General features: G+C 44.8%; 1 long non-coding RNA gene across 2 annotated transcripts; it reads right to left on the minus strand.

Moving 5' to 3' along the window:
• Positions 1–1033: 1033 nt before the first annotated feature.
• Positions 1034–11204, minus strand: LOC123453628. 2 transcript variants are annotated; one of them, XR_006632888.1, is made up of 3 exons: positions 11090–11204; positions 10445–10615; positions 1034–1088 (listed from the first exon to the last, which is right to left on the minus strand). It is a non-coding gene; the product is annotated as an uncharacterized LOC123453628 (long non-coding RNA). The 2 variants fall into 2 exon arrangements; XR_006632887.1 differs by having other exon boundaries at positions 10995–11153.
• Between the last annotated feature and the right edge of the window lie 6050 nt (positions 11205–17254).

The raw sequence follows: 17254 nt of genomic DNA on the forward strand, positions 1-17254 counted from the left end.
TCTCCAGCCTCTTGGGTTCCTTTCTTTTCATTGTTTGGCAAGACAACTTTAAAAAATGTGCATTAATGCCAGGCATGGTGGTGCATGCCTTTAATCCCAGCACTCAGGAGGTAGAGGTAGGAGGATCACCATGAGTTCTAAGCCACCCTGAGACTACAGAGTGAATTCCAGGTCAGCCTGGGGTAGATTGAGACCCTACCTCAAAAAACAAAAACAGAAAACAAACAACAACAATGAAAAACAAAACAAATGTATTAATGCATGAGTGTGGTGTGTATTGTGCATTCCTGTGTGTGTGCATGTGCAGATGTGCATGCCGTGCCCACATGTGGAGGCCACGGGAGTACGTCTGTATCCTCTTCCTTTTTTTCATCTGTGTGTTTCCTTAAGTCTCTCACTGAACCTAGAACTGCTGTCTTTGTTTTTTTCTTTTTAAAAGAATATATTTCTTGGGCTGGAGAGATGGTCTAGTGGTTAAGCGCTTGCCTGTGAAGCCTAAGGACCCCGGTTTGAGGCTCGAGTCCCCAGGACCCACGTTAGCCAGATGCACAAAGGGGCGCACGCGTCTGGAGTTCGTTTGCGGTGGCTGGAGGCCCTGGCATGCCCATTTTCTCTCTCTCTCTCTCTCTCTCTGTCACTCTCAAATAAATTGAAAAAAAAAAGAATATATTTCTTTATTTCTTCTTTGGTTTATTAATAATATTTTTATTCCATAATTAATAAACAATATCCCATGGTAATTCCCCCCCCACTTTCCCCTTTGAAACTCCACTCTCCATCATATTCCCTCCCCCTGTCAATCAGTCTCTCTTTTATTTTGATGTCATCATCTTTTCCACCTATTACAATGGTCTTGTGTAGGTAGTGTCAGGCACTGTGAGGTCATGGACATCCAGGCCACTTTGTGTCTGGAGCACATTGTAAGGAGTCCTACCCTTCCTTTGGCTTTTACATTCTTTCTGCCACCTCTTCCTCAATGGACTCTGATCCTTGGAAGGTGTGATAGAGATGTTTCAGTGCTGAGCACTTCTCTGTCACTTCTTCCCAGCACCATGATGCCTTCTGAGTCATCCCAAGGTCACTGCCATCTGAAAAGAGAAGGTTCTTTAGCCAAAAGTGAGAATAGCATTAATATGTGTGTATGAACATTAAGAGAAGTGCTTACTGGGCAGTTTGATGACATAATATATACTTTTAGCCAGACAGCAGCTGACATTACACTTCTAGGGCTCATGACTACCCCTGTTGTATGTTTTCAGTATCAGGGATGTATTCCCTCCCATGGAGCGGGCCTCCAGTCAAATTAGAGGGTGGTTGGTTTCCCCCATGACAGATGTGCCACTATTGCATCTATTGGCTCATTTGGCCTGGCTGGCCAAGTAGAAGGCTTGCAGTGTCCACTGTTGAGTATCTCCACTAGTGATTTCTCTCTCTCCCATTGACCTGCATGCAGCATGGCTTTTTCCAGCTTTCTGTCAGCTGGTCTACATGGAGGAGGTTATCAGCTCAGTTCCAGCAGGATTTCCCAGTGGTCTTTCAGTCCAAGTATGTGGAGTCTTCAGCAATAGGGTCTTATCATCTATTCTTGGTGAGAAACCAAGGGCCTTGGCAATGGCCTGTAATGTTTTGGGAGCATCAGGGACTTCCCTGGCCAACAACTCACTGGAGGTATCCCAACCCTGGCACTGAACATTTTCTAGTAACAATCTATGACTCCTGTGTAGAACTGCTGTTTTTCATTCAGACTGGCTGACCAGTGAGCCCCAGGGCCTCTCCCATTTCCATTCCCCACAGAACTGAGGCTACAGACGTAAGTGGCCTCACCAGCCATTTACCTGTGCACCGAGGAACCAAATTCAGGGCAACTCAGGCCCTTGTGATGGGTCAGCAAATACTTGTAACCCACTGGGTCATCTTCAGCCCTTTTACATGGGGCTGTGTTCTTCCCTGTGGGATGTCTACCATGTGACCAGCTGACTTCCTCTTGGAAATAGTCGCTGCTGTGACCAGTGTCTAGATCCAGTCACTTGTAAGTAGTTACAAATGGCACACATCTTAACTCATTTGCTGGACGACTGTTTGTAAAAGAACTTTCTCAGTGACTGTTATCCAGGGAACCAAAGACATAGACTGGAGAAGAAAGCTAAAGTAACTGTTAAGTTCCGGAGGCTGGGGATGTAGCTCAGTGGTGGAGAGCTTGCTTAGCATGCATGCACAAGACCCTTGCTTTAATGCTAAGTATTGCCAGTTTTTAACTGGTGGGGGTTCAAAATTCATGAAGACTCTGAGAAGTGACGGTGGAGTGTCCAGCACTAAATGAGACATCTCTATCAACACCCTCCAATGGGGACCACTGAAGAGGTGGCAGAAAGGATGTAAGAGCCAGGGGTTGGGGGACATTGCTTTAGAATGGTGTTTCCTAGACACAAAGCAGCGGGCATGTGTGAGAGCTGTTGAGCCATCTCTGTAGCCCTCCTCCAGACACAAAGTGGTGGTTGTACCAATGGCCTCACAGAGGCCGTCATTACCAAAGACATCAAAGGAGAGGGACTAGGTGGAAAGGAGGAAGGGCTCAGGAGGGGGCTGAGGGACAAGGGACAAAGAAGGGTGGGGGAGGGGATTATGATCAGGGTACAGGTGTATATGTATGGAGATTGTCATTGCATTTTTGTAATATCATTTTTTTTAAATTTTTTTGTTTATTTATTTATTTGAGAGCGACAGACAGAGAAAGAGGCAGAGAGAGAGAGAGAGAGAGAAAGAGAGAGGGAGAGAGAGAGGGAGGGAGGGTGAGAAAATGGGCACTCCAGGGCCTCCAGCCACTGCACACGAACTCCAGATGCATGTGCCCCCTTGTGCATCTGGCTAACGTGGGTCCTGGGGAATCAAGCCTCGAACCAGGGTCCTTAGGCTTCACAGGCAAACGCTTAACTGCTAAGCCATCTCTCCAGCCCTGTCATTGCATTTTTATAAAAGAAATACAATAAAACAAAGCCCTCCCCACAGAAGGGGGGACTGTGGGATCAGGTTCGCACTGCTGGCAGAAAACACCCGAGCAGGGCTGGAGAGATGGCTTAGCTGTTAAGCGCTTGCTTGTGAAGCCTAAGGACCCTGGTTCGAGGCTCGGTTCCCCAGGACCCATGTTAGTCAGATGCACGAGGGGGCGCACGTGTCTGGAATTCCTTTGCAGTGGCTGGAGGCCCTGGCGCACCCATTCTCTCTCTTTCTCTCTGTCTGTTGCTCTCAAAGAAATAAACAAAATAAAATGAAGAAAAAAAAAAAAAAGAAAGGAAAACACCTGACCAAGAGGAGCTTCTGGGGAGAAAATGGTTTATTTTGGCTTTCAGACTCAATGGGAAGCTCCACAATAGCAGGGGAAAACGATGGCATAAGCAGAGGGTGGACATCACCTCCTGGCCAACATCAGGTGGACAACAGGAACAGGGCAGTGTGCCAACCACTGGCATGGGGAAGCTGGCTATTAACACCCATAAGCTGGTGCCCAACAACACACTGCCTCCAGGAGGCGCCAATTCCCAAATCTCCGTCAGCTGGGAACCTGGCATTCAGAACACCTGAGTTGATGGGGGACACCTGAATCAAACCACCACGGGAACAGATCTTGGGTTTTGTAAACTACTGCTATTTGTAAGTGGATGTCACTGTGTTGGTATTAGCCCACTGCGACACTTCTTCCTCTCAGGAATGTCATACCATTTCCAAGTTTCAGCATAATATAACAATAATCACCTTTGTCTAAAATATATCATTGGCACTCTAAGGTATACTTATTTGTTTTTTTTTTTTTTTTTTTTTTTTGAGGTAGGACCTCTGTCTAGCCCAGGCTGACCTGGAACTCACTCTCTGGCTGGCCTTGAACTCACAACAATTCTCCTATCTCTGCCTCCCAAGTGTTGGGGTTTAAAGGCATAGGCCACCACCGCTGACACTGAGGTGTATTTAAATACCAAGGTGAAGTATTTGGAGTAAAATACTAATGATAAGTTGTGAGCGACAATACTATTATGAGTAATTATTATGGAATTTGTGCACGTTGCAAAACAAATGGTAGGAAGGGCTTCTAAACATGTCTGCAGCTTCATCACAGCGAGCGCAGGCTCCTGTGAGTTATTTCCACAGTCAGAAGCCTGCTTCACACCCTGTTTAGAAGCAGACCAAAGCTTCTGTGTGCCAGAAACAAAACCATAGCCAGGTCCTATTAGAAGAACTCACACGATCAAATCACTTGAAATTAAAATGCTAACCTTTTTTGTTTTCATAGTAGACTCAGGGAAAACATTTGAGCTCCCAAATGTTTTTGAGTGAAAATGTGGGATTGTTTTTTGGAGTCTTGAACAAGACAAAGAAAACTGGGGCAGCTGTCAAGGCTTCATGCTTTGGGGATCCCCAGGCTGCAGAAAGAAACAGTGGCTGGGACTTCGGAGAAATTCAAGGCCACCTCTAAATTGGGAAGGAGGACTTGGAGAGAGGAGGCCTCACAAAGCCTGTTACGTTTCAGAGGTGGCTCAGCGGTTACCAGTGCTTGTTTGCAAAGCCTGACAGCCTGGGTTTGATCCCTTAGTACCCTCGTAAAGCCAGATGCTCAAAGTGGCATCTGGAGTTTATTTTCAGTGGCAAAAGGCCCTGGCACGCCCATACTCCCCCACCCCTCTATCTCAAATAAGTAAAAAAGTATAAAAACCTCCCGTTATCTAAAGAGTTATACAATAAGGTGTTAGTAGGAAAGAAATCATGACTATTTTCAGCTCCATTCCCTATCCATTTCCCAAAGTTTCTCCAGACTGCATTCCCCAAGGGAGGTAAAAGAAGTTAGGACTCTATGGTTCTAGGTCCAGGTGGTACTGAGTGGACAAAGGAGCTGGGTTCTTTTCAACCAGTGCCTGGGGAGCAATCACAGGCAGCTGGCATGTCTCTGGATAGATCTAGGTTCCCTGATGTGTAAGCAAAAGTGACATAGTATTAGTATATGAAAAACTTTAGTTTTTAAGTGTTTTATTACTGAGAGAGAGATTGAGAATGGGCACACCAGGGCCTCTAGCCACTGCAAAGTAGATACATGCACCACCATGTGCACCTGGCTTACATGGGTACTGGGTAATCAAACCTGTGTCCTTAGACTTCATAGGCAAGCTCCTTAACTGCTAAGCCATCTGTCCGGACCAAATACCTTTATGTTTAATTCTGGACATGTAAAACTCATTTTTGTAGTAGGAAAAGTCAAGCATGCCCCAAAGTAGAAAGAATGTAGAATAAAAACTTCACAACAATATTTATGTCCATATACTAATGCTACTCTCACTTTTATTTAGAGAAGTTTCTCTTTCAGATGGCAGCAACCACTGGGGAAACCTAAAACTCAATTACAATGCTGAGAAGAAGCAGCAGCAGAGTGGTCAGCACTGTCTAGACACATCTCTATCACACCCTCCAAAGCTCAGGGACCGTTGTGCAAGAGGTGGCTGTGGTGCTCATGGCTTCACAGTATATGGACATAAACATAAGTATTGACCTGGGATTTTACTCTACATTCTTTCTACTTTGGGGCATCTTTGACTTTTCCTACATAAAAAATGAATTTTACGTGTCCAGAATTAAAACTAAAGTTATTCCAGATTCATGTTAGCTAAATGAACTTGTCTCAAGATGAATTGCTTTACTAAAACAATTAGTTTGAGCTGGAGAGATAGCTTGGTGGTTAAGGCACTTGCCTGCAAAACCTAAGGACCCATGTTCGACTCTCCAGATCCCACCTTAGCCAGCCACACAAAGATGAGGCAAGTGCAAGGTTGCACATGCCCACTAGGTGGTGCAATTGTCTGGTGTTTGACTGTAGTGGCTGAGGCCCTAGGGGTGGCATTTTTTTCTGTCTCTCTCTCTAAAATAAAATATAAGAAAGATTAGTTCAATGAGGTTGACTAGAAATGAGTACTGTCACCCTAATTTGTTCTAGTCTCATTTTACAGCTATCTTAGCCCTTATGTAACAGACAGTAGTCAGCACTATGATAGTCAAGGAAACACAGGATGCACACATTTGGCTGTATCCCTTTCATCTTTTTCCAACTTGAATGAGGTGACTGGCAGTAGGAACGCCTCCAGTCGTATCTGTCCAAATATAAGCTGGTTTTTATGATTCAAAAAGCCTCAGAATAGCTCTGCTGTTCTATTCTGAGTGCATAGAGGTGATTGGAAGGTAATAAAGTTTAAGGGCCCTCTACAGACTGGGCAGTATAGAGCCAATTAAACTCACCACGAGGACCCGGTCACTACGGAGTGCTTGAGAAAGCCACCGTCTCTTCAGTGCATGGAACACAAATGGCAGCCTGGGCACAAAGATGCCCATTGATCACTAGTCCCCGTTGAGTCACAGCTTGAGATAATATACCTTCATGTAAATAATTCACCACTTTATCTTACAGTCAAGCTGCAGGCCGATATTAGAACAGGTTATCTCATAAGACCACGAAACAAATGATTACAGTTTGTTAAGGGAACAGTGTAAAATGGCAGCAACACGCAGATAGAAAGAGGTTTTCTTGGTGTGATGTGTATAGTGTGTGTGCGTGTGCATGCACACAGGAATGCACATGCCATGGCATGCTTGTGGGGTCAGAGGGCAACTTCAGGTGTCAGTGCCCCCCTTCTGCTCACTTAGGGCAGGGTCTCTCATTTCTGCCCACCACTGCGTTCTCTAGCCTAGCGGGGCTGTGAGCTTCCAGGAGAGTCTCGGACCTCCACGTTACATAGAGAAGGGTTAAACTGAGCAGAGGCCCCCACGTCATTGCTGTGACCAAGTACCTGAGACATCAACTGCAGGGAGGCTTGTTTCTGCAGTCTGAGGTTCCAGGCAGCGACCGCAGCTGGTGGTCACCTTCCGTCCGCAGTGAGGCAGCTGAGAGCCACGGTGCTGCGGCTCTGCCAGCTCTGTCCCTTCGAGACCGTCCCCACCCCAGCCCGTGGGCTGGTGCTGGCCACAGTCAGGGTGCGTCCTCGCACCTCAGTTACTGCCATCTAGAAAAATCTCTCACAGACATGCCCAGAGATTTGTTTCCAGGCTCATTGTAAATCCCATCAAGTTGACAACAGATATTAACCATTATACTCCTGTAATAGTACGTAAAGTGTGGACAGCAAGTATTCACCACTATACTCCTGTAAGAGTGTGTAAAGCATGGACAGCCGCTATTCACCACTATACTCCTGTTAGAGTGTGTGTTCCTGGAGGCCCTGAGACCCCAAAATGCTGTGGGCTGTTCCCATTGCTCTTGGTCGTTCATCAGAGCCAGACGGTTAGACCCTACTGCTGAACACACCACACACTTTGGGTGTGTAACATAAAGAAAACAAGGTGGGGTGGCTCAAAAGTCACCATGGAGCTGAGAAGTGACAGAGGAGTGCTCAGCACTGGGACATCTCTATCACACCCTCCAAGGCTCAGGGTCCATTGGGGAAGAGGTGGTAGAAAGAGCGTAAGAGCCAAAGGAAGGGCAGGACTGCTTACGACGCAATCACCCAGACACAAAATGGCCTGGATATCCATGACCTCGCAGCGCCTGGCACTACCTATGCAGGACCCTCACAAAAGGAGGAAAAGAGGGCTGGAGGGATGGCTTAACGGTTAAGGTATTTGCCTGCAAAGCCAAAGGACCCAGGTTCAATTCCTCAGGACCCACATAATCCATATGCACAATGGGGCACACGTGTCTGGAGTTCATTTGCAGTGGCTGGAGGCCCTAGTGTGCCCATTCATTCTCTCTCTCTCTCCCCTTCTTTCTCTATCCAATAAATAAATAACAATGTAATATAAAAAAAGAGGAGGCAAAGGGGACGACACCAACACAGAAGAGATACTAATTGGAAAGAAGAGAGGGTTCAATAGAGGGGATTTGAGGGGGAGGTGGGAACGGGAATTGCCATGGCTTATTGCCTAATCTTATGGATGCTGTCAATAAAAAGTTATTTAAAAAAGGGAAGAGAGAAAATTGGAACTGCGCTTTAAGCTTCCTTCCTGCTTGTCAGCTTCATAGTGCTGGAGTGTGGGGAAGGGTGCTAAGTGGTTAGAGGCATTTGTTTGGGGCCTGTTGGCCCAGGCTCAGTTCCCAGGCTACCCGTGTGCGTCAGACAAAAAAAAGTGGCACAAGTGTCTGGTGTTCATTTGCAGCAACAGGAGACCTTGATATGCCCATGCACGTGTGTGTGTGTGTGTGTGTGTGCATGCATGTGCACACACACACACACACACACACACAGAGAGAAATTTTTTTTAAAGCCTTGATGCTAGAATGTGTTAGGAGGCTGCTGGGGGGAGAAAAATCATCAATTATCTTACCCAACTGTGGACCCCAGGCGCTAAAACGCTGACCTTCCAGACGAGACGCGCCCACTCACACAACAGTGGCGTGATTGTCACGGGGGTAACCAGTCACTTTTCACAGAGGTAGTTCATGCTGCTACTATAAACCTAGTCCAAGGCTCACGGGTGGTAAAGTCACAGGCCTTTGGTGGAGAACAGACTGCTGCTCTTTTGCTAATGCACACGCTGTCAAGCTGCCTTCTGAACAGTCATGTCTACGCTGCTAGACTAGAGGGACTATGAGCCTGGAGAGCTTGAAGAGTGAGCAGCTGTTAGTCAGAGACTGGTGGCTAGTCAAGGTGCTGAGTAGGACATCTGGATCACCCCATCCCAGGCTCTAAGGACAACACGGAAGAAAAGAGCACCCAGAAAGAATGTAGGAGTGGGAGGAGGGGGGGCGTGCTGTGACATGCTGTCTTGGGACATGACATGGTCACTGCATGCATACACTCACAGCAGCTGTGGTCATTTGGACAAGACTGGGCCCATCAACATTCCATCATGGAAGGGGAAGGGACTTGTGAGGCCCAACCCTCTCTGAGGAATTATTGGCATTGAATGGTAGCTCAGAGGGGGATTTACTTGTTCAGTGGTACAGCCACTGGTAAGTCGCACATACTCCAGTAACACCTAGTCCATGCTTATGCAAGGAACCCTAATTAAAGTCACAGAGTCATGCACAAAAAAGTCATGAGGGCTGGAGAGATGGCTCAGTGGTTAAGACATATGCCTGCAAAACCTAATGACCCAGGTTTGATTCCCCAGTACCCAGCTAAAGCCAGATGCATCTGGAGTTTGTTTGCAGTGGCTAGATGCCCCGAAGTTCCCACATACCTCTCTTCCCACTTTATTTTCTGCTTGCAAATAAATAAAATATTTTTATGAAAGTAGTTGTGAAGAAGAGAGAATTCATCAGGAGTGGGAAGGGGAAAGGAGAGTGTAATGTGGGTGAGTACGATCAAAATATGCCATGTACAGGAATGGAATTGTCAAAAATCAATAAAACATTTTAAAAGTAAGGCAAAACCTCAGAAGGAATGAGGTAGATACATATATTATTTACTGATAGTATCTCTATTCACATAGACCTTTATGATATTCATAGCCCATCTTTATAACTAAAAAAGCAGAAAAATAGACTGTACTGTAACTCTAATGACCAGAATCTAGCTATTTCATTTTGTTCAAAGAAGTGTTAAGAGGGCTGGAGAGATGGCTCAGTGGGTAAGGAATTTGCCTAAAAAGCCTAACAACCCAGGTTTGATTCCCCAGTACTCACATAAAGCCAGATGCACAAAGTGGCACATGTACCTGGAGTTTTTTGCAGTGGCTAGGGGCTCTGGCACACTCATTCTCTGCCCCCTTCTCTCTCTCTGCTTGTAAATAAATAAAATGTTTAAAAGAACAGCATTAAAGGCTAGAGAGATGGCTTAGATATTAAGGCACTTAACCACAAAGCCAAAGGAACCAGGTCCAATTCCAAAGGACCCACACAAGCCAGATGCACAAGGTGGCACATGTGTCTGGAGTTCATTTGCAGTGGATGGAAGCCCTGGTGTACCCATTCTCTCTCTCTCGCTCTCTCTCTCTCTGACTCTTTTCCTCTCTCTCTTAAATAAATAAATAAATAAAAATAAATACTAAAATAAATATTTTAAAAATAGTGTTCAGATATAGACAGAGGGCTGAAGAGATAGTGGTTAAGGCACTTGCCTGCAAAGCCAAAGGACCCAGGTTTGATTCCCCAGTATCCACATAAACCAGATGCACAAAGTGGTGCATGTATCTGGAGTTCATTTGCAGTGGCTTGAAGCTTTGGCTTGCCCATTCTCTCTTTTTCTCCAATAAATAAATAAAATATTTTCAAAAAAGATACAGACAGGGAAAATATTATTTATTATTACTATTTTGTAGTTAGGAAAACAGACTCTGAGAGGCCAAATGACTTTCTCAGGGTCACAGAAAAAGTGGAAGGTCTAAAATACAATCTATTTCCCCTGGATTCTAGCCCCTTTACCCGCCCCCACACCCAACATACCACACACTAAGATTGTTACAAACAGAGACTGACCTTAATCCCATGTTCACCCTTGGGAAGTGTTTTCCTCCCACACCCCCAGCTGCCTGGCACCAGCCTCTGACCAGGCTCTGGGCGTCACGATTGGCAGCAAGGGAGCAGGTGGCCTTGGCCATCTGTCATGCTTCTTGTGGTTAGGGGTCCCAGGCTCAGGTTTGTGTGTACCTGAAAACAGAGAGAAAACAAATCTGCCTCTGAAGCAAATGGAAAAATCAGCACCAAAGTCGGTAGTCTTCCAAATGAAAAACATTATTCCAAAGATAATTGGTTGTTATTTTTAGAAAGGGAGAATGGTCCCGTTCCATGGACGGCAGCCTAAACTATTAGGGACACTGGAGCAGCAACCAGCTTGTCCAAAGTCTGTAGTTCCTATATGACTAGGTAATGCTTAAATAAATAATTCATCGCCATTATACAACTTGCTGTTGAGCCAAGCCCAAACAGAGTGCTGCCAGCATTTTAAAGTCAACACTGATATCTAAAATAAACACGGGTGACTAACAGTGGTACTTTCATGAAAATGGATTACAAAACAGCCTCTCACCAGTAGAAGTTCTTGGGTCTTTCTCTGGGTAACAGTTGATTATTCAGAAGAATGTCGAACCTTTAAACATATACATATTTAATTTGTCCACTCACCAACATTTTTGTTGTTTGTTTGGTGCTCTTACTTTGAAGGACTGCGAAGTATTCGAGATCTCACCAAACTCTGCAGCTACTGAACCAGCCCACCACCGGCTCATAAGGAGCTGGCAAGAGTAATGTAATTCTTGGGCCGGTGACAAAAGACATTAAGACTTACAGCAACTGCAGTAGCCAGTGCTCAGGAGAATATGGTGTTTCACATAGAGCAGGAAGCTAACTGCTCATCTTTCTTGAACAGGCATTTCTCAGTCTACCAAGGCAGTTTGCTGTACCAACAGTCTTTTAAAATATGCTGGGCATGGTAACACCCACTTTTAACGCCAGCACTGAGGAGGCAGAGGTGGGAGGATTGCCATGGTTAGAAAGTCTGCTTTTTACAGATGACAGAAAATACCATGAAGACCCAAGACCCATCACTGTGACAAGAAGACAAAGCTGGCGCAGAGCAAGGGACAAGTTACATCTATCACACCCACCAAGGCTCAGGGGCCATTACAGACCAGAACAGTTAGCTCTAGTAAATGAATCAGTTATAAATACCTCCATAATATACTTTAGAGGTGGAGTTCTTTTCTTTTTAAAAGTTAATTTTGCTTGTTTATTTGAGAGAGAGAAGTACGGGCACGCCAGGGTCTCTTGTCACCTTAAACGAACTCCAGACACACGCATCACGTTGTGCGTCTGGTTTTACGTGGTTACTGGGGCGTTGAGTCCCAACCAGGAGGCGTTGCAAGCAAGTGCCTTTAACCACTGAGCATACCCCAGCCCATATTGGTGAATTTTTTATGGGAATATGAGCATTATCACCAGAATGTATAAAAACGAGAATTTTTAGAATTCTGCTAAAAATATACTGGGGAGCTGGTTGTGGTGGCACACACCTTTGATCCCAGCACCCAGGAAGCTGAGGTAGGAGGATCACTATGAATTTGAGGTCAGTCTGGGACTACAGAGTCACTCTAGGTCAGCCAGGGCTAGAGTGAGACCCTACCCTGAAAAAAAAAAAAAAGCCAGAAATATATATCTAGTTAGCCCCTGAAAAGGTTACAATTGTATCCAAATCAGTTCAACTTCATCGGATCTTCTGTGCTGTTGCACCTCTTTTTATTCCTATCCCGCAACAGTTAAGGCACTTGCCTGCAAGACCTAATAACCCGAGTTCAATTCCCCAATACCCACATAAAGCCAGATGCACAAAGTGGTGCATGCATCTGGAGTTTGTTTGCAGTGGCCAGAGGACCTGGTGTACCCATTGTCTCTGTCTCTCTCTCTCCTCTCTCTCTCTCTCTCTGCTACAGATAAATAACTAAATAAATTTTTTGATTATATTTTTGAGAGAGAGAGAGAGAGAGGCAGAGAGAGAGAGAGAGAATGGTTGCATCAGGGCCTCCAGCCACTGCAAACGAAGTCCAGGCGCATGCGCCCCCTTGTGCATCTGGCTAACATGGGTCCTGGGGAATCGAGCCTCCAACCGGGATCCTTTGGCTTCACAGGCAAGTGCTTAACTACTAACCCATCTCCTCAGCCCCACTAAATAATTTTTGTAAAAGAATGTCTTCAAATTATTTTTTTCTTTTTTTGGAAAAGTAATTATTTATTATGACAAAATAAAACCGTGGCCTGAAAACAAATGAATATTATTCTGTAGTGCACCGTGATCGCGACTGATCCAAAGCCTGTCTAAAGATGGAAGTTCCAGAGCGAGCCACATCTTTCTCCTTGGGGAAGTCGGCATGTGAACAACTCATTAGACCGTAATTGTATAAATAAAATCGTGAGAAGAAGCAACTTGAACTTAACACAGAAAAGAAGCATTTCATGACAGACAAGATTTAAAATTCTAACAAATTTATTTTCATGATTATTACAGAAGAGGAACTAAATGATTTAGACCAAATTGAAGCAATTGTCTTTTTCACTTTATCTATTTCATTGTAACATACATAAAATTACTCATTAACACAGTGCTATCTTATGTTAATATAGGCACTATCTGTTTAAACTAGGCTGGACTTACCTCTTCAAACATCTCTTTACATGGTTAAAACTTTTAAAATCCTGTCTTTTAGCTTTGGCTTTATCTTTTGTAGATGACAAAATATGTTTACTTGATTTTTATAAGCTGTATCACAAAGTTTGAAAATACCAACAAACTAAGACATTTGCAGAGCAGAAATGTAGAAAAAATGGATCATTTATCAAATAATGCAAATAAAGCTATCAATGGTTTGATATCTTATGAAAACAACAAATCTTGAATTGAATAAAATCATTTCAACTGGGCTGGAGAGATGGCTTAGTGGTTGAGCGCTTGCCTGTGAAGCCTAAGAACCCCGGTTCAAGGCTCGATTCCCCAGGACCCACGTTAGCCAGATGTACAAGGGGGTGCATGCATCTGGAGTGTGTATGCAGTGGCTAGAAGCCCTGGCGTGCCCACTCTCCTCTCTCTCTCTCTGCATCTTTCTCTCACTGTCTGTCACTCTCAAATAAATAAATAATAAAAAAATCATTTCAACCATCTATTCAAAAATCAAAGTTCCCAGCAGGGCATGGTGGCACACCCCTTTAATCCCAGCACTCGAGAGACAGAGGTAGGAGGATCACCATGAGTTCGAGGTCAGCCTGGGACTACAGAATGAATGTCAGGTCAGCCTAGGCTAGAGTGAGAGCCTATCTTGAAAACAAAAACAAAAGCATCACAGTTTTATGCAAGACCAAGTTCGTAAGGGTCTAAAGCTGAAGGAGTTTTACCAGCTGAAATACCTAGTGACCGGCAGTTTCTAAACTCAGCAGCTCTGAAGGATGCTGCATAACCCCATCTGGGGAAGTGGGCCACTCACAGCCCAGCCCTGCCCCATGCCACACAGTTGGATGGGCTGGAAGGTTCTTCCATAGTGAGTAGAGAACTCTTTACTTAAAGTTATTGTAAGGGTGGAGAGATGGCTTAGCAGTAAAAGATGCTTGCTTTCAAAGCCTAGGGATCCAGAGTCAATTGCCAAGTACTCATGTAAGCCAGATGCACAAGGTGGTGCATGGTCTGGAGTTTGTTTGCAGTGGCTAGAGGTCCTGGTCCTGGCATGCCCAATCTCTCTCTCTCTCTCTCTCTCTCTCTCTTTCTCTCTCTCTCTCTTCCCCTCTCTGTCTTGTCTGTGTAGTGGCACATGCCTTTAATCCCAGCCCTCAGGAAGCAAAGGTAGGAGGATCCCCGTAGGGTTGAGGCTACCCTTCAAGGTTCAGGGACCATTGTGGAGGAGGTGGTGGAAAGAATGCAAGAGCCAAGGGAGGGGAGGAGCGCTTACAATGCTGGAAGGCTTTGATAGTCATGACTTCACAGTGTGGCTAATGCTTCCTATACAAAACCTGCCTAATAGGAGGGGAAAAATGATGACCTCAATATAGAAAAGAAGCTGGTGGAAAGAAGAAGGGACTCAGTGGAGGGGGATTCAGGAGAGGGGAAAGGTGGGTGGTGAGCAGGGATTACAATCATGGTATATTGTCCATATGTATGGAAGTTGCCAATAAAAGGAATTTTTTGAAGGCTGGAGAGATGGCTAAGTGGTTAAGGAGCTTACCCATAAAGTCAAAGGACCCAGGTTCAATTCCCTAGGACCCATGTAAACCAGATGCACATGGTGGCATATGCATCTGGAGTTTATTTGAAGGAACTGGAGGCCCTGGCACACCCATATTCATTCTTTCTTTCCTTCTTTCTCTGCCTCTCTCTCTCTCTCAAATAAATAAATATAAATATATTTAAATTTTTTTGCTGAGGCCAGGAATGACACATGCCTTTAATCCCTGCAGTGGGGAGGCAGAGGTAGAAGGATCACTGTGAGTTCGAGGCCACCCTGAGACTATGTAATGAATTCCAAGTCAGCCTGGCCGAGAGTGAGACCCTACCTCAAAAAATAATGAAATATTATTGATCATTTACTCTATGTTAGAGCTATGAATGCACTATTTACCCATACACCACCCATATGAGGGGATACAAGGGGAACTTTTGCAAGAGAAGAAACCGAGCTGTAGAGACATGCAGCGATTTCCCATCAGTATCAGAGCTAGTGAAGGTGTAAGTCTCGCCTTGCCTTGCTCTGAAGCTTTGTTCTTCCCTGTCTACTAAAGGTAGATACCCCTACTACCACTGGAGTCAAATTATAAGTCAGAGCTAGATGTGAATTAATATTTGTGTTAGCTTGCCCACAGAGAGACTGCTCAGAGAGAAGAGTATTGGACCAAAAATGGAGTCCTGGCTGTGTTTGAAAAGACAGACAGAAGATGAAAGAAGTTTGAGGGTCAGAGAACATTCCAGGAGAACCAGGAGATGTGTGTTTTATAAACAAAGTGAGTCGCATCGGCAGAAAGAGGGAATGTGAACTCAGCAGACTGAGCTCTGGTGAAGGAAAGTCCTACTTGCTCTGGAAACGGGGTTCTTCACGTTGTTCAGGAAGGTGGGGAGAGAAGCTCAGTCTGCTAGATGAAGAAATAGTGTCACCGGAGAAAACAATAGTCCCATGATCCTCGTGACAGCCTGGGAAGGCAGCCTGGTTTGGGGGTCTAGGGATGACTACAGCAGCGCCCCAGTGGGGAGGAGAGATGAGCCCGGGCCACGCACAGCACGAACCAGGGGCCTTTCCATCGCCAAAACAGTGTCATCTCACAATGCCATTTCCTGCCTCCGACCCTTTGTTATGCCATTAAATATTACTTTAGAATAATCTTTAGTGCCTATCATCTCTTAGGCAGATGTTGCACTTTTAGAACATATAACCTGATTTTTGGATTACTCCATAGAAAAATTATATTCATTTCTTTTCCATTAGACATGTATCAGTCCGCCTTTACCACATGCTCACTACGTGTAATCCTTATCAATTTTTTTCCATTGTTGACAATTTGAGAGGGAAAACAGGGTGTACAGTCATAGGGCTTAATTTGCATTACTTTGGTTTGTTGGTTACCTATATTCCCGTTTGAAATGTTCTCATCTTGTATCTTTTGTCTTTGATGATAATTCTGTTTCAGGTAATTTTAATATTACTGTCATCTTGATCAACTTTCATCATGTTTTAGCTGTTAGAGGGATGGTCAGTCCTCTGACTGTCATGGCACAGGCATTGAGAAGTGATGATTGGCAACACAAGAGTGTGCATCTGCACTTTTCTGTTGAATACATGCTTTGAATGCCTGCTGTTGCCAACCTCATCATCCTTAACCTCATGGCTGCACTTCAACATGTGCCGTGACATTCTTTACCCTCACTGGAGCAAGATTTTCCACACTCGTCATGGTTTGATGCTTCACTAAGCCGATCAGAGTCAGACTCCTTATTTCAGAAGTGGTGGACTTCATGTGAGAGCTGCTCTCACTGCTAGACTGAGAACCTCCTGCAGGGAGTTATGGGTAGACACTGAGGAGACTCAAAGTCAACTATAGCAGAAAACCAGAGGCTGCTTAGAACTCAGCACTAAAGGAAACTTATAACACCAGAGAACATTGTGGAAGAGGGAGAAGAAAGAATGTAAGAGCCATAGACTGTGCAGGTGTACACTGAGGCATTGTCCTCCCCACAGGAATTGACTGATGCTCTACTGACCCCTCAGTGATTACCTATAACCCCACCAAGGAGGGCTCTCAGTGGAATAGGGGCCAGGGAAGAGGGAACATCAACTGGCAATCCAATGGGATATGACCAATTTGTAATATGTTCAGATATAAAAGTCTTCAATAAATTTTTTTTAAAGAAATTGGGTTTCTTTCCTTAATATCCAGTGTTGAAAAGTGGTCAGCAGATGGGCTGAAGTGATTTTCTAAGGAAAATCTAAACTTGGACTGGAGAGATGGCTTAGTGGTTAAGGTACTTGCCTGCAAAGTCAAAGGACCTAGGTTTGATTCCCCAGGACTCACATAAGCCAAATGCATAAGGTGGTGCATGTGTCTGGAGTTTGTTTGCAGTGGCTAGAGACCCTGGCATTCTTTCTCTCTCTCCCACTTTCCCTCTTTCTCAAATACATAAACAAATTAATAAATAAATAAATAAGCCAGGTGTTGTGATGCATGCCTTTAATTCCAGCACTTGGGAGGCAGAGGTAGAAAGATTGCCATGAGTTCGAGGCCACCCTGAGACTCCATAGTGAATTCTAGGTCAACCTGGGCTCC

The sequence above is a fragment of the Jaculus jaculus genome, chromosome 12 (assembly GCF_020740685.1).
Source record: "Jaculus jaculus isolate mJacJac1 chromosome 12, mJacJac1.mat.Y.cur, whole genome shotgun sequence".
Taxonomy (NCBI): domain Eukaryota; kingdom Metazoa; phylum Chordata; class Mammalia; order Rodentia; family Dipodidae; genus Jaculus; species Jaculus jaculus.